Below are 19,095 nucleotides of genomic sequence, written 5' to 3'. Positions count from 1 at the left end.
TGTATTCGTAGATAAGTCCATCGGTTGATCAGCGATTTCCTCCGTCTCGAGGACGGGATCTTTTGAGACAGCGATTTCCTCGGAAATGATTTCCGGATCTGAGGACCTGAAAAGAGATAAGGATCGGGAGGGTTCTGTCAGCGATGAGCACATGTCTTCCCGAGAATTCAGAGTTTCGTCAGATCTGCAAATAGAGGAAACAGGGACCTCGGACGGGCCGTGGGGATTTTTTGTGCGGGGGGCCTTCTCATACAGAGAGCAGCTGATCCCTTCAAAGTCCATAAGTTTCACCACTAGATCATTCTCATACTTGAAGTTGAGGTGATCCGTGATAATTTCTATGAACTGCCTTTCTAGCTCACAGTTGACCGCGATGATAGTTCGTTCCTGGTGGTCCTTCACGTGGTCCAGGATTAAGCCTATCGCTTGGCATTGAAGATGCGGATCCACTGCGAGTTAATCTCTGGTGATCGATTTCTTTTCACGCCTTGAGATTTCGACTTCAGCGAAGTATGCCGTCCATTTGTATTCATGCTTCCTAAATGCATGGTGATGGAGAAAGCATCGGTAGCTGGGATCCACCGGAGAGGTTGGCGTCTATACCGTGCCTTGACGCGACTTCCTCTTTGATCTCGCCATGTTGGGAACTGAAAAGAAAAAGAAAATGGCTCCGAAGTTAGAGCGAGCAAAAAACACGACCGTCCCCTTCAGAATCTGGGGCTCTCTGATTGATGTGTAGTTATCTCTTTTTTTCCCACTCCTTGCCACTAATATTTTTTTTGTGCATACTATGTTTTATTTTCAGATTCCAGCCAATACGGAATCGAGGAGGCGTCTAAGCCAATCCCAGACGCGCAGGCCAACATCAAAGCGTTGCCCGACCGGGCTTCTTCACAAGCGAAGCTAATAATAATAATACTAATAACGTAAGGAAGTGGTGGCATTATAAATTTTTAAATTCAAAATTAATAAGCGACAGACCATTAAGTGACCATGAATTTTTAAAAAAGAGGATTTATTCCCAAATTTTTCCCTTCTCATACATGCACTTACACAACTACACGTACATTTCTCACTTGTCCTTCTCTTCACCGGGGGTCCTCAAGGGGCCCCAGTCTTTATGTTGGCTAATGGCCCGCTTTAAGGGCCAGTCACCATCGTGAAATTTTGAGTCTGGTCTGGAACCTACGTGAGGCTGGCTAGTAACTGAGGAGCAGCTAACATTTCTCTGACGACGGCAGAATACTGAGGGCAGTCTAAAAGGTTTTACCGCACTTTTACGCGTTTTTGTCGCACCGCGCCATTTTTCCGAGAGGTCAAGGCTGCGGCGGCAGAAATGGGTGAGTCCAGTTAAGGTGCCCGCTTTATTTAGTCTACAGTCATATGTTAGCGTTGCGATAACGTTTAGAGTTATTTTTTGCGTATAACCATGGCCCCCGTTAAATCTAAACCCTGCTACGTGCATTCGCACATAATTCATGAAGACACCCATGAGAGGTGGAACGAAGTAAAATATGTCTTGGACGAGCATTTCACCATGTCGGCGGAAGACCAAATCGACAATTTGGACGCCGCCACCATGGATTGCCTCGACATCGTGAAGACAAATTGCCCAAGCATGAAAAGAGCTGTAGAGCTCATCAAAGATGATGATGTACCGTGCGCTCTCGATGTCCTTTTCCGAAAGGTGCTCGAGCTAATGCTAGCTGTCGAGGGCAGCACCACGGACAATGAGTTAGGCCTTAACCAAATGGAGCTAATAGGCGCGCTCAGGGTTATGGTGGAGAATGATTTTACCGTATGCGGTAAGTTCCGCAAGGGGAAGGACCCCAAAAACAAAGCTCCCAGAAAATTTGCAAAGAAAGAGGGAAAAGAAAAGCCCAAAAAAGATGCGATTACAAGTGCTAAAATCTCGGTAAAGGAGGGAGCTCCGGAAAAATCAGCCGAAGCTGAAAATACGTCACTCCCGACCGATCCAACAGATGGCGCCCCTACAAATGTGGATGTGAACATCGCCGCCTCAGGGAGTAGGGAAAAGACAGCTGTAGTGGGCGAGTCAGAAATAGACGACCCAGACCCAAACAATCCGAACCCCTGGATCCCAGCCCGTAAAGGGGAAGTCAAGATTCCACCCCTGCACATCACCAAGTACGGGAGTTGGACCCAAATATCCGGCAGGCTCAAGGAGCTATGCAAACAGCCGTTCTCCGCGAAAACAGCGGGAAAAAATCTAATCCTTCAGCTACAGTCGGAGGACGACCATAGAACGGTCACAAAAGCGTTTGCAACAACAAAAGCAACAAAAGCTTCAACACTTTTACGCTACCGTCAGACAGGACCATCAAAGTTGTCATTAAGGGTATGGAGCCTTAGGCATCGCCAAGGTGTAATTCAATGCCATGCATGTCAGAATTGGCATCATGTCGCGAAAAATTGTTTTAACTTTTCGCGCTGTGTAAAATGTATAGGGCCTCATCACACGTCCCAATGCGACAGGCCGAAGGATGCTGAGGTGCAATGCACCAACTGCTTAGAAAGGCACCCAGCTAATTTCCGGGGATACAGGTTCTATCCGAAAAACAAAAAGAATGAGCTCAAAAACAATGGACAATTAGCTAAGGGTAGCTCAGCTGAAAATGCGCCAAGCTCGGCTGGCGAGTCTCTTGGCGAAAAGAGAAACAAGACGGCCTCTCGCCCCCAGGAGGAGGTGAGGAAGGAAAAAAGAGGCGATCTGTCAAGGAGAGGGAAAGACAGACGAAGAAAAGAGCGCTCCCGAATACAATAGGAGCAGGGATTAAGGAGGCGAACACCGCAAGAGCGGTGACAATAGGAGCTGCCACGACGGGTGGCCCCACTAATCCCCTCTCTTCGCAGTCTTCTTTTCCCTCCCTCCCGGCTATCGCTCCCAGAGCATCACTATGGCAACAGCCACGAAGCCGATTCCCAACCAATCACAAGACAGCCCTGTAATCGGGGACGCTGACGAGGAGGCAGAAGCGTTTGTTGACACAACAAACGAAAGGGACAACGCCCACCCCAGCGAAAAGAGCAGCAACGGTGACGAGCATTTCCCCTTGGGAGATTTAATGGCAATCGTCTCTGACTGCATACATAAGATCATCCTTGCGAAGTCAAGAGAGGAGAAGATCAATATCTTCTTTAACGTATTCATGAAGCAGATCCAAAATATCCTCATTAATGTCTAACAGAACAGTAATGAACATCAACAACTTAAGGATAATGTTCTGGAACGCCCGGAGCATCTTGAAGGATCTGCTCGACATAGATTTCACGATTCCGGACGGCCAAAAACCGAAAAGAATCGTGAACTGGGAAATGTATAAGCGTACACTTGCTGACTTTCCCATTCCGGATCTATTTTTTACCAACACAGATGACATTGACACAGCCATAGAGTCAATGACCGATAGAATCAGAGCTGCCGTCGAAACCTCATCTCGAGTCTCGACCAACAAACAGAATCCGCTCGCTCTGCCAAACTGGCTAAAAGCCAAAATAAGAGAGAAAAACAGGTACAGAAGAATTTGACAGAGAACAAGAAACAGAGCAACATATGCCACGTACAAAAATATGAAAAATAGGATCTCAGCGGAGATAAGAAGCTACATACAGGAGAGATACGAAAGGCTAATCAACGATGCCAGCTGTGAAGAGGGGACTCTCTATAAAATTTATAAACGACGAAACCCAAGACTGAGACCATGAGGGTTATACGAGAGCCGAACGGGGACGCGGTCACTGACGAGGATAAAGCCGAGGTATTTGCGGACTCTCTGGAACTGCAATTTAGCCCGAACGATAACACGCCAGCTCGAACAATAAATCTCGTAGATAGAAAAGTAGCAAGGTACTTTTCGTCGGTATATTTCGAAAACTACACAGCGTTAGTACCAACCGATGAAACTGAGGTGAACAACATCATCAAAAGGCTAAAGAAGAACAAGGCCCCAGGCTTTGACGAGATCAACAATCGAGCGATTAAAGAGATGCCACCCAACATGATTAAAATCCTGACCAGACTTTTCAATGAGCTTATGAGACACCAATACTTCCCAAAAATCTGGAAATTCGCCATCATAAGACTTATTCCAACGGCTGGCCAGGATTTATCACTTGCCTCTAATTGGCGGCCAATCTCTTTACTCAGCTCGCTGGTAAAGTATTTGAACGGGTGGTCGTCAAAAGAGTCCACGACTACAATGACTACCACCTGATTCTGATACCAGAACAGCATGGATTTCGAGACAGGCACTCGACGACGACACAACTCCTGAGGGTGATCGAATACTTGCAATGGGCTAGAGCCAAGCGCGTAACAGTTGCAATGGCCCTTTGCGATTTAGCTAAAAGTTTCGATAAGGTCTGGCATAACGGGCTGTTGCATAAGCTAATTAGCATGAATTTGCCACATAGCTTAATAAATTTTATCAAAAATTACCTAGAAGGTAGATCCTTCAGAGTCAAAATTAACGATACATTATCCTCCGAGCGATCGATACGGGCCTCTATAGCCCAAGGAAGCATTCTCGGACCGGCACTTCATAACTATCATATGAACGACTTCCCGGTGAGCCCAACAGGACTCACGGCCCTTTACGCTGATGACAGCGCGGTCACCCAGTGCCATCATAGCCCATCGCGCGCATTGGAACGCCTTCAGGAGAACGCAAGAGACATCGAGCGCTGGTGCGTCAACAGGAGAACCAGGCTAAATGCGAACAAGACAGTATTCCAATGGATAACTGGAGTGAGACCTAACAACCTTCCCCCCCCCCAGGCATACCTGGAGGTAGAAGGCTCAAGAATCAGTGCGAAGGACAGAGCCAAATACCTCGGAGTTATCCTCGACAGGAGACTCACGTTCACATTGCACGGGAAGGAAGCGGTAAAACGCATGGCAATTGCTGCTAACAGCAAGGGGTGTAATGTGATAGGCCTCCTCGTGGTGCACCCTGGGTAATGCTAAATCTATCACACGTCATTGTCATTGCTTATTTGTGCTCATATCCTTCACTTTCAATACCCCAGATTACATGTTTTTTCTACTTGTCTTGCGTTTTGTTTTGCCCTGTACATGTTTGTGTCTTGTGTCCAACCCCTCATTGTGGACCCCGCTTAGGCGGGGAGGGGTCCTCCCAGACGGGGCGTTGCTTCTAGCGTATGCTCTGTCTGGGATGCTGTCTACCTGCGTGTTTGCCGTGCGTTGAGACCCGTAAGGCTGGAGATGGGGATCCTGGTTAGCCTGATGCGCTAGCTTTTGCCTCGGATTCAGCCGAAACGGGAGGCTTGGATTAGCCCCGTCCAGGTCAATCGGCTGTGGTCGCCTCGGTGGCTGAAAGGGTTACACTACTGGGCAGGTAGAGGGGCCGGGCCTGCCGGACGTCGTTGAGGTTTGTTGGTGCTGCTTCACGACGATCTTGGACATTGAACACTTCTGCTCGCCTGCTTTGGTGGTGTATAGCTCCCACCTAACCTGACGTTGCTACTAACCTTCACCGGTTACGTGTGCGCGTCCCCTCCTAGGGCTCCATGGTGGGTGGGAGTGGAACAATACCCATTCAAATATGGGAAAAAATCAAAATGCACCAAAACGTCAAAGAACTGCTTCAAACCAAACACATGTCAATGTAACTGCTTCAAATTCATCAACTGTCTCATTTTTCTTTCTGCACTCTTCAGATGCCGAAAAACCGCTGGCCAAAGTATCACCATTTGTAATAGATAAAGCTCTCTATGGCACAGTTGGTACCTTAAAATCAGTGAAGGCCCTTCGTTCAGGAGACGTTCTCATCGAAACTAACACATCCAAACAAGCCGAACTAATTCAAAAGCTCACATCTCTCGGAGACATTCCAATAACGGTCAAAATTCATCCCACGTTGAATTATTCACGTGGTGTTATTTCGGATAATAACTTAATTAACATGGATGAAGAACTACTAACAGAGGAGCTAGCGTCTCAAGGCGTAACATCTGCCAAGCATATTATGAGTCGAAAAGATTGCAATCCACCTCCAACACATAATATAATTCTCACGTTCACTTCACCAACGTTGCCGAAAGATATCAAAATAGGTTATTATAACCTCAAAATCCGGCCATACATTACTAACCCTGTTCGATGCTTTAACTGCCAAAAATACGGTCACTCACGAACGGCGTGCCGTCGTCAACCCATCTGCGCAAAGTGCGGTGAGAAGGACCACATTTCGGACAACTGCACTAATTCACCACTCAAGTGCGTCAATTGCGGTGAGTGTCCGAAATGGAATGAAGAAAAAGAGATCCAGAAGATCAAGGTCCTCAATAACATAATCAAGCTCCAATAGGTACTAGAACATACTCTAATACGGTAACAAATCCATCATCAGCTAATATGGCTAACAATGTCACCAAAGCATCCGTAACAACTCAGACTGAACCAATAGCTGATACATCAAATAAAACATCATCTAACCAACCGTGCAATAGTTGTGGCTGCTATTGCTCCGCTGGATTACGGAGGGAGTCCACTACCTCCGAAGAAGAAGCGGAAAAAGCAACGGCTAACACATTAAAAAAATCTGGTACTAAACCCAAGATCAATTCTGGAAATAAATCTAAAAAGAAACAGTTAAAGACCGGATATTCAAGAAATGCGATACAGAGAGCAATTAAATGTCCCACCCTCCAGAATGTATCACTAATTGATGACAAGTCAATTGGTGATATGGATCTTGATAATTCGGCACGAACTGGTGGTACTCGCCGGAAACTAGACCGGAATAAATTCAAAGACCTTGAACCGTCTACTTCTACTTAATTTATGGCCAACATAATTCAATGGAACATTCGTGGTCTTAGATCCAATTATGAAGATCTCAAGGATTTGATCAATCGTTATCATCCTGTTTGTGTGGCACTCCAGGAAACTTTTACGAAGCCCTCGGAGACATGGAACATCAGGCGACATTCCCTCTTTCGTATTGACTACGATGACGGGAGTAGGGCTTGCCGCGGTGTTGCTCTGCTGGTTCCACATCACGTGTCGTCGCGTGTTTTAACGCTGCGCACGAACCTGCAAGCCATCGCGGTGGAAATCTGTACAGGCCTAAGAGTTACCATCTGTTCCATTTATTTGCCAGCAAATGACACCATCTTACAGAGAGATCTAGAAGATCTGATTGATCAATTATCACCACCATTTTTTCTTCTTGGAGACTTCAATGCTCATAACATGATATGGGGTTCTAACAGCAACAACCCTCGTGGAGAAATGGTACAACGGCTGTTAGACGACATGGACCTTGCTATCATGAATGATGGCAGTTTCACTCATTTCCATGCCACAAGCAATAGTTTCGCTGCAATAGATCTATCCTTATGTTCACCCTCACTCTTGCCGAACTGGTCCTGGTCGGTCGATCCGTACCTCCACGGGAGCAATCATTTTCCTCTAGTGGTTAAGTGCCTTGAACGAAGCCATAGCATACCTGAGGGTCCTCCTCGGTGGAAGCTTGTGGCCGCCCGATGGGCAGACTTCACGGTCAAGGCAGAAATCACGAAGGATACGGTTTCGCAACCCGACGTCGACCCCTGTGTCGACCTTGTGACCAGTTGTATCATCTCTACAGCAAATGAAACAATACCCAAAGTCTCCTCGAAACTTCCTAAATTTCCTAAACCTTGGTGGAACCACGAATGTAATCTTACGATTAAAGCTCAAAAGAAAGCATGGAGTAGGTTCCGGCGGTATCCTACCCATGACAACAAGTTGGCCTTTTTAAAAGGAAAGGCGATAGCGAGAAGAACCAGGCGCCAGGCTCAACGCGAGTCCTGGCAAAAGTTTACCACGGGAATCAATTCATCAACTTCATCTGAAGTCATTTTGGACCGGATCCGAAAAAACAATGGTCATCATCAGTCTCATCCCATCACCATTTTAAACACCAATGGCACTATCATCAGCAATGTGAGGTATATTGCGGACACCATCGCCGCCCATTTCGCCACTGTCTCCAGTGATGCGAATTATCCCCCATCGTTTCATCCCATTAAATCATCGGCCGAACGTACATCGTACACCTTCCGGCCTTTTACACCGGAGGGATACAATTCATTGTTCACCCTTCATGAACTGACGACGGCCTTGCAGCGAAGTCCGGACTCAGCTGTAGGGCCCGATGCCATTCATTATTCCATGATTCGACATCTCTCACCAGAATAACTGTCACATTTACTCATATTATTTAATCGGATCTGGGTCAGTCATTCATTTTCTGACACCTGGCGAGCAGCCATTGTTCTTGCATTCCCGAAGCCTGGCAAAAATCCTCAGCAACCTAACAGTTACAGACCTATTGCTTTGACCAGTTGTCTATGTAAGCTCATGGAACGCATGGTCAACTATCGCCTTATGCACTACCTTGAGGTTAACAATATTTTATCCCAACATCAAAGCGGCTTTAGACGGTTCAGGACCGCAATATGTTACGCCTTGAGACATCAATAAGACAAGCATTTGTGAAGAGGGAGCACATGATAGCCATATTTTTTGACATAGAAAAGGCCTACGACCGTACTTGGAGGCACGGAATTCTTTCCGACCTCTATAATTGCGGCTTGCGGGGCAACTTGCCCATTTTCATTAAGAACTTTCTGGCTCGCCGCATCTTCCATGTACGGATCGGAAGCACATTATCAGCTCCCCAAATTCAAGAACAAGGTGTACCTCAAGGTAGCATTTTAAGTGTAACACTTTTTATTTTAAGACTCAACGGGGTATTAAATTAACTCCCGTTGTCTGTCACTGGCGCACTTTACGTGGATGATCTGTTGATATCGTATCAATCAGTGAATATGAGGACAACCGAGAGACAATTACAAACCGCACTCAGCAATATCAGCCATAATAACGGCTTCTCATTCTCCGCTGACAAAACTGTCGCTATGCACTTTTGTCGGCGTCGAGACCTACATGATGACCCACAATTGTTTCTAAACAATAGTCAAATACCAATAGTAGAAAATACAAAATTCCTCGGCATCACATTCGATAAAAAACTTACTTTCAAACCTCATATTGCACAGTTAAGAGCTCGTTGCATGAAGACGATGAACCTCTTGAAGGTCATCTCTTCTACATCGTGGGGAGCAGACCGTAAGTCGCTCCTCCACTTATATAAAGCTCTAATAAGATCGAAGCTTGACTACGGTTCTATTGTATATGGGTCAGTACCTCGGAGCTATCTGAGTGCGCTCGACCCCGTTCATCATCTCGCTTTCCGCATTTGCTCTGGAGCCTTCCGGACATCTTCTTTGGAGAGTCTGTATGTTGAATGCAACGAGCCATCTCTTACAACAAGACACCAACAACTTTCTTTGAAACATTATGTCAAAATGAAGTCTTTGCCAGGTCATCCACTTCATAATATCACTTTCAATCCGTCATTCCATAGACTTTTTGCTGCTCGTTCTTCATGTGTTCTATCCTATGGTCTTCGTATGAGGGCCCTCATAGAAGAACTACAAATAAACATTGTCGCGTGGCCACAGTTGCTTGGCAACTTGTACCATGGGAGCGGTCCTTGCCAGATGGCTCTCTTTCATTATCATCATACTCTAGAGCCACCACAGCAGATGTCATATATTGACAGATATTTTTCAGGCACAGGGGTAGATACAATAGGTACTTCCCCATATATACCGGCGGCTCAAAGAGCCCTGGGCATGTCGGTTGTGCCTACATCTGCTGTGAGGAGACATCTTTCAAACTTCCAGACACATTCACTATATATTCGGCAGAACTGTACGCAATCCTTCAGACTCTACGTCACATACGACGCATCATTTATAGCGACTCTCTCAGCTCATTGCAAGCACTGTGTTCTTTTACTTTTCACATTCATCCATTTATTTATGCCATTTTTCATGAACTGCATCACCTCATTCATCACGGTACCACAGTAAAATTTTACTGGGTACCAAGTCATGTAGGAATACCGGGCAACGAAAAAGCAGACAACGCAGCTCGAACAACAACTAACATTGACAATAGCCTTTTGGTACCTGCCAGTGACCACTTCTCAATCCTCCGGGAAGTGATGCATCGCCGCTGGCAGGATCATTGGAACAATCAAATTAATAATAAACTTCATGCCATCAAGCCCACACTTGGCCATTGGCGTTCGAGCTGCAGAAATAACCGAAAGGAGGAAGTTCTGCTTGCCCGATTACGCATAGGACACAGTCGCATCACACAATCATATCTTTTACTACGAGAGAGTCAACCGCAGTGCCCTCATTGTCAAAGTCCATTTACCATTGCTTTTACTTGTTCGCACAATCGTCATCATTTTACGACCGCTTTTAGACAGAATCATCTTTCACTTCGTGACACTTTATCTGACCATTGCGATGCATCTCGCATTTTTAAATTCATCAAAGACATTGGTTTATACAATTTATGTGATTGTTTTATGTTTCATGTTGCTTTTTTATCATGCACAGTTTTAGTTTTTGACATGACAAAAAGACATTTTTCTTATTTTTATATTTGTTTTGGCGCAGTTTGACCAAATTGGTCCTTGCAACAATAAATTTAAAATCCAATCCAATCTATAATACCAAAGCACATTCTAAACCAAATATTGCCGCGAAAACTTGGAGGGAACACTTAATTGTTTAATATGTGAAAAAATCAAGATTTTCATTCAAAAAATAAATTATTCTCAAATAAACAAAATCTATGATTTGTGGGCTTGATTACCGATTGAACATTTAAAATCGCCATGCTGAATTTTTGTAGAGGAAACGTGTCAGGGTCTTGTTACTAGATCCATTGCCCCCCACATCCTGAAGCAGGGCCCCTAGGTTGGGATCTTTTCCGGGCCCCTTTATGATGAATTTATAGCGTGAAAAAACAAAAAAAATGATGAAAATCATCCACCGGGCGCAGTACAGAGCTACTCGCCCCTAGCATGGCCTAGTGCTGGCTAGTAATTGAGGATCTGCAGAATAAATACACAGACGACGGAGGCGTAGTAAATAACATCTGAGGGCATAAAAGGTTTTACCCATTTCACTCGCGTGTTTGTCGCTTGGCAGCCATATCTTCGTGACAGGTGTGCTCCGGCGGCAATGGGTAAGTCCCAAATTTAAAATACCCGCTTTATTATTTCTCCGCAATCTGCGTAGTGTATTTCATGCCGCGAGTAGCCATGACTCCCGTACGAGTCCGCGAATGTTATGTACACACAAATATCATCCACGAGGATAGTGTAGACCGCTGGAATGCCGTCAAGTACGTGCTTGACGAGCATTTTTTTTAAGACTCCAAAAGAGCAAATCGACGATCTCGAAAATGCCACAGCAGATGTGCTTGATATCGTGAAAACGTACTGCCCGAATATGAACAGGGCCGTAGAATTGATCAAAGAGGACAGCGTCCCGTGCTGTTCAGGAAGGTCCTCGAGTTGATGATAGTAGTTGAGGGCTGTACAACCGATAATGACCTGGGGTTCTCAGAGTGATGGTTGAAGATGATTTCACGAAATGCGGGAAGTTCAAAAAAGAAGAGAAGTGCAAAGACCCGGGCCAGGGCACCGAAAAAGAACCCCAAAAAGGGGGAGGGTAAAGACAGACCGAAAACGGTCGAGATAATTAGTGAAAAAATAGTAATAGATAGAGGTGACCCGCCAGAAAAGGGTAAGTTACAAAGCGCCCCCACGACGGTCGCTCAGGAGAATTCACGCCCATCATGCTTGAGAGAGAAAGCGCAAAAGCCAACGCATGCGCAGACGGCACCCCCGAGAGCGCAGATGTAAACGACGACGGCGCTGCTAGCGAGGGTGACAACGCCCACTCTAATGTAAACATTGCAGCCCCGGACACTCAGACCGACGACCCCAACGAATGGCAGGAGATCAAAGGGAAAAATCCCGCCGTTGCATATTACGAAGTATGGCAACTGGCGGCAAGTAAACGAAATCCTTAAGGGTATCTGCGAAGTCCCATACTCAGGCAGGACAGCAGGTAAGGAGCTGATCCTCAACCTCCGCAGTGAAAAGGATCATAGATCTGCCACAAAGGCCTTCGAAGCTGTCGGGATCCGGTTCAGTACTTACACTCTACCATCCGACAGGGAAATTAAAGTGGTCATTAAGGGCCTCGAACTAGGGGCGAAAAAAGAAGAGATTGAGGAGGCCCTCGCCGAGCTGGGCTTCGTCCCCAACTCGGTATCTCAGCTAAAAAGCTACAGAGGGCGCTACCCAAATAGGGAACAAGTACTTCTGCCGATTTGGCTAATCGAGCTGCCAAAAAATGCAAAAAGCAAGGAAATTTTTCAGATGGATAATCTGAACTTCCTGAAAATAAAGGTCGAACCCTACAAGAAGAGACAGGGCGTGGTCCAATGCCACTCCTGTCAGAAGTGGCGCCACGTCGCCAAAAATTTCTGGAATTTGGCAAAATGTGTCCGATGCACCGGGAATCACCACTCCTCGGAATGTGATAAAGAAAAGGGGTCGAGTAATGTACAGTGCGTCAACTGTCTCAGCCCTCATCCCGCCTCCTACAGGGGCTGTAAGCAGTTCCCCAAAAACAATAGAGGCAAGGGGAAGAAGGATAATGGCAATCAGCCACGAATCCCTAATGAGCCAGATAGAACAGCGCCAAGAAATCCAGAGAGAGCAACCCTTGGCGCCAAGCAGTCAGGAGAGAAGATCCGAGCCCCCGGGAGGGAGAGCGGAGGAGAGAGACAGGATTAGCGAGAAGGAGATAACAGAGTGCGAGGAGCACCAAACAATAGCTTCTCCCCTCCCTTCTACCTCTGCTTCTTCTCTCCCCCCCCCCCGGCGCGCTCCGCGAGAACGGTTGCCTGGCAACCTCCAACAACTGCCCAAGGAGTCGGAGCAGTAAACAGACCGTCCCCCGCAGCTAGGAAAGAGAAGGAATTAGAGGTGACCATAACAACCTCTCCTAGCAACGAGGCCAGTGTTGGTAAACAAAGCGACGCCAGTGCCAAGGTGGACGATTTTCCAATCGGGTCTCTTATGACCACAGTTTCTAACTGTCTGCTGAAAATTGCGCTCGCAAAATCAAAAGAAGAAAAAATCAACATCATCTTCAATATTTTTTCTAGTGGAAATACAAAAAATCTTGTTTAATGGCCAGTAGAAGTATTCAAAAATTTAAAAATCTAACGATAATGGCGTGGAACGCCCGTAGTGTAAAAGATGATATGGTCAAAGTTCGTGAGTCGATGGAGCAATTCAACATTGCTGTCCTATTGGTAAATGAGACTTGGCTTCGCCCCCACGATACCATCAGAGTGGCAAACTGCGATGTCATTCGAAAAGATAGTCTCCGACCACGGGGGAGGGGTCGCGATAATTATTAAACGGCACTTAGCCTACACGCTCGTCGATCTCCCAGACTCCACTCACATAGAAACTCTTGCCGTGGGCATTCACTGCAAGGACCGTAAAGTCATTAGATTAGGTGCAATATATAAGCCCCCACAAAATAATTTGGACTTTGTCCCACTCGACCTCTTCTTCAACTGTAGGCACCCAGCCATAATGGCGGGTGACTATAACTGCAAGTCTAAGTTCTGGAATAGCAGAAGCTATAATAAACACGGCAAGATTCTCGAAAGATATTGCAGAAGTAAGAATATACGCCCCTTTGGCACAGTCGCCCACACATACCACCCAGATAACAACAACATGTATTCTGATACACTCGACATTGCCCTTACGAAAAATCTAAACGTTGCAATGTCGATCGAGGTAAAGGATATTTTGTCCTCGGATCATATCCCAATCATAATGAAGATCGACTTTCTTTTGCCTGACGGCCATAAACCTAAAAAACGCACAAACTGGGAGGTATACAAGCGCCATGTTGCGCTCATCCCCGAGCCAGACTGCTGGTTTCGAACCCCCAAAGAATTAGACACAGCTGTGGACAACATCACGGAAACTATCAAAAACGCCGTTGATAATGCATCGCAGATTCCCTCTCGGGCCGGAAACCCTTTAGCATTGCCTCAATGGCTGAAGCTCAGGATTAAAGAAAAGAACAGGAAACGAAGAGCTTGGCAGAATGCCCGAACCAGGCAGAACCATAGGACATACACGAACCTGAAGAGAGAAGTCACAAAAGAAATTCGCAACTTCGTTCAAGAGAGGTACCGTGATTTTATAGAAGAAGCAAACTGCGAAGATGGATCTTTCTTTAAGGTCTATAAAATATGTAAGCCTAGGGCTGAGACGATGAGGGCAATTCACGGCCCCAACAGACTTGTGGTCTCTGACGAGGACAGGGCCGAGGTATTTGCTGACTCCCTTGAGGACCAGTTCAGCCCAAATGATAATACTCCGATCCAAAGGATACGAAAAATAGACAGAAGTGTTGCCAGATTCTTCGCTTCGGCCAACTTTGAGTACGGCACAGCGCTGTACCCCACAGATGAAGAGGAAGTTAAGAAGGTAATTAAAGGGCTAAAAACTAAAAAGGCCCCCCGGCTTCGACACAATTACGAACCGGGCAATCAAAGAGCTCCCACAGAACTTTGTAAAAACATTAACCAGGCTATTCAACGAGATGATGCGCCACCAGCATTATCCTGCAGCTTGGAAGTTCGCAATCATTAGACTGAATCCTAAAGCCGGTCAAGACCTGGTCTTCGCCTCCAATTGGCGCCCGATATCCTTACTTAGTTGCCTGAGTAAGGTGTTCGAGAGAATCATCAGAAGAAGATATCAAAAATACAACGACGATCACAACATCATAATTCCGGAACAGCACGGCTTTAGGAGTGGACACTCCACGACGACACAGCTCCTGAGGGTCATCGAATACCTTCAATGGGTCCGCATGCATCGTAAAACCGCAGCAATAGCCAAGTTCGATTTATCTAAAAGTTTCGACAAGGTCTGGCATAATGGGCTATTGCATAAGCTAATTGGTATGAATATATCCCGCAGCTTAGTTAACTTTACTAAAATTATCTTGAAGGAAGAACTTTCAAAGTCCAAATTCATGATACTTACTCGTCCGAGCGACCATTAAGGGCATCTATAGCCCAAGGAAGCGTTCTCGGACCGGCACTTCATAATTATCATATGAACGACTTCCCCGTAAGTCCCGCGGGACTTTACGCTGATGACAGCGCGGTCGCCCAGTGCCACTGGAACCCATTGAAGGCATTGGAAGCCTTTCAGGAAACGACAAGCGAAATCGAAAGATGGTGCACTGACAGCAGGGCCAAACTGAACGCCTCCAAGACAATATTCTTATGGATCACCGGAGTGCGCCCAGAGAATCTACCACAAGGTGCAGTACTGACCGTCAGCGGCACACAGATTGAACCGTCCTTAAGGGCCAAATACCTCGGAATTGTCCTCGACAAGTACCTCAGATTCACGAACCTTTGCAGCGAAGCGATCAGAAGAGCTACTCGAACAATTTGCGATATGAACAAGATAGTCCGTCACAGAATTGCTCTATCGACTAAGAACAAGATCATATTATACAAAATGGTTATAAGACCGGTAATGACCTAAGGGTCGGTATGCTAGCTCTATAATCGCGACACAATCATAGTCAAAATTGAAAGGGAGCAAAATAAATTTATCAGGAAAGCTCTAAGGGTCCCTTGGTATGTCAGAAACCGAAATATTAGAGATGACCTTAAATTGGAAACCATATTTGATTATAACCTTCGACTGGCCACAAGATTCTTTGATTCACTAGAGAAATCAGAGCACAGGCACTTGGCCCAGATTTCGAACTACGACAGCGGAGAATTCTTGGTCAGGAGACGACCGAAGAATATCCTGCACATGACGAGACCCGAGCAAAGTATTTTCTGAAAACGAAACCACTTGTAAAGACTCAACCCCCCCCCCCCTCCTTTACACCTCAGTGAGGGAGGAAAAGAAAAGGGCACTAACCCAAACTCCGAAGAGAGAAGGGAAAAGAGAATAAGCAGGAGAAATAGAATAGAACAGATAAAGGTTCGCCCGAGGCCCTATTACACCTCAATGGGAGCAGAAGGCTACTCAACAATAGGCGCAAAAGAGAACACACAAAAGGAATAGACGGAAGAAAGATCAATAGATAACAGGGAACCCTTCCCCCCCCCACAGGGTGAGATAAGAAAAGACTCCTCCGCTCCCGAGAGGGAAAGAAAGAGAGAACGGAAGAGAACTCTCTTCCCCCTCCCCGACAGGACCCCCCGTCGTAAGACGGTGTAAATAAATTGTAAACTATGTATATGTTACCGGCAAAGTATGAAATCCAGGCATTGTATAGAATGCCTAGGCATTCTATACAATGCCTGGTCGTTTCAGGCAAAGTATGAAATACCGGTTTTATTCTATACTTTGCCTAGGCATTCTATAGAATGACTAGTCATTCTATAGAATGCCTAAACACAATCCAGGCAAAGTATGAAATATCTTCTTCCAACAAATCTCTTTAGGGGCGGTATAAAATATTACATAAAATTAAAATTTCACAGAATTTTCGTCATTTTTCCCCTGAAACGTTTCCCTTTCGCTCTCGTGGAAAAGGATCTGATGAGGGGCGGTATAAAATATTACAATTTCATCGAATTAAAATTTCACAGAGTTTTCGTCATTTATTCCCGGAAACGTTTCCCTCTCGCTCGCGTGAAAAAGGATCTGTTGAGGAGCGGTATAAAATATTACAATTTCGTCGCATTAAAATTTCACAGAATTTTTGCCATTTTTTCCCGGAAACGTTTCCCTTTTCGCTCTCGTGAAAAAGGATCTGTTGAGGGGCGGTATAAAATATTACAATTTCGTCGCATTAAAATTTCACAGAGTTTTCGTCATTTTTTCCCTGAAACGTTTCCGTTTCGCTCTCGTGAAAAAGGATCTGTTGAGGGGTGGTATAAAATATTACAATTTCGTCGCATTAAAATTTCACAGAATTTTCGCCATTTATTCCCGGAAACGTTTCCCTTTCGCTCGCGTGAAAAAGGATCTGTTGAGGGGCGGTATAAAATATTACAATTTCATCGAATTAAAATTTCACAGAGTTTTCGTCATTTATTCCCGGAAACGTTTCCGTTTCGCTCTCGTGAAAAAGGATCTGTTGAGGGGTGGTATAAAATATTACAATTTCATCGAATTAAAATTTCACAGAATTTTCGTCATTTATTCCCGGAAACGTTTCCCTCTCGCTCGCGTGAAAAAGGATCTGTTGAGGAGCGGTATAAAATATTACAATTTCGTCGCATTAAAATTTCACAGAATTTTCGCCATTTTTTCCCGGAAACGTTTCCCTTTTCGCTCTCGTGAAAAAGGATCTGATGAGGGGCGGTATAAAATATTACAATTTCGTCGCATTAAAATTTCACAGAATTTTTGCCATTTATTCCCGGAAACGTTTCCCTTTCGCTCGCGTGAAAAAGGATCTGTTGAGGGGCGGTATAAAATATTACAATTTCGTCGCATTAAAATTTCACAGAATTTTTGCCATTTTTTCCCGGAAACGTTTCCCTTTTCGCTCTCGTGAAAAAGGATCTGTTGAGGGGCGGTATAAAATATTACAATTTCGTCGCATTAAAATTTCACAGAATTTTCGCCATTTTTTCCCGGAAACGTTTCCCTTTTCGCTCTCGTGAAAAAGGATCTGTTGAGGGGCGGTATAAAATATTACAATTTCGTCGCATTAAAATTTCACAAAATTTTCGCCATTTATTCCCGGAAACGTTTCCCTTTCGCTCTCGTGGAAAAGGATCTGATGAGGGGCGGTATAAAATATTACAATTTCATCGAATTAAAATTCCACAGAGTTTTCGTCATTTATTCCCGGAAACGTTTCCCTTTCGCTCGCGTGAAAAAGGATCTGTTGAGGGGCGGTATAAAATATTACAATTTCATCGAATTAAAATTTCACAGAATTTTCGCCATTTTTTCCCGGAAACGTTTCCCTTTTCGTTCTCGTGAAAAAGGATCTGATGAGGGGCGGTATAAAATATTACAATTTCGTCGCATTAAAATTTCACAGAATTTTTGCCATTTTTTCCCGGAAACGTTTCCCTTTCGCTCGCGTGAAAAAGGATCTGATGAGGGGCGGTATAAAATATTACAATTTCGTCGCATTAAAATTTCACAGAATTTTTGCCATTTATTCCCGGAAACGTTTCCCCTTTCGCTCTCTTGAAAAAGGATCTGTTGAGTAAGGTTCGTAATTTTTTCCGAAAACATGCATTGGCCATCAACGACTTCTATTCTTATTGGTGTATAATCGCACCATTTGATCCACGATGTAAACTCCTTATTTAATTTCTTTATTGTAGGCAACTATTTCTGGGGTCTTTTTCACGTTTTCGTTGATAGTTACATCCAGGGTGGGCTTAGGGCAGTGCGACCGGTGCAATTGCACCGGGCGCAAATGAGAAGGGGCGCCGAAACGCGTTAAATATACATTACTAGAAAAATATCTTTAAGATACGTATTTATAAAAAAACTGTAAAATATGTATGAAAAAAATGACCGAGATGAATTTAAAAAAAAACAAAGATTTGAGTGTGTATAATATTAGTTATTTTTCGAAACGGAAATAATCGATGGGCAGTTGTGCAGTGCATAATATGGCCCCTTCCCCAGGGCTGTAGCGTGCTTTCTCGGGGGCAGTCTTTTCTTGGAGTCTCCTTGAAATGGTTATGCTCAGAAAAAGGAAGAGTTACAAGCCCCCCCCCCCCCATTCGGCTCGTTGCACCGCCCAAATTGCCTCAGAATAGTTACGGGCCTGCCCAAGTTGCAGGGCCCGGTGCTTTAGCTGGTGTTAGCCTGTCCCTTCCGTTTCTTGGTACTGGTACTGAAAGGGGTAATTTCAAATGAAGTTCATGTGTTTTATAAATATGAAAAGAAATCATACGGAAATATCACTTTAATTTAACCACTTTTATTATCATCTTAGCCCGTACGTGATGCGTGCGCTACACGAATTTTACCATAAAACTCAATTACTCAATTAACATAAGTATGAAGAAGATTGATCCTCCGTGATGAGTATCCTGCACAAATGTGTGACGTTTTGCTTTTTTAATGTTTT

The sequence above is a fragment of the Pholcus phalangioides genome, unplaced genomic scaffold (genome assembly GCF_987345545.1).
Source record: "Pholcus phalangioides strain wild (caught in Gottingen) unplaced genomic scaffold, Ppha-v1.0 ptg000017l_1, whole genome shotgun sequence".
NCBI lineage: Eukaryota > Metazoa > Arthropoda > Arachnida > Araneae > Pholcidae > Pholcus > Pholcus phalangioides.
This window is presented reverse-complemented; position numbering follows the sequence as displayed.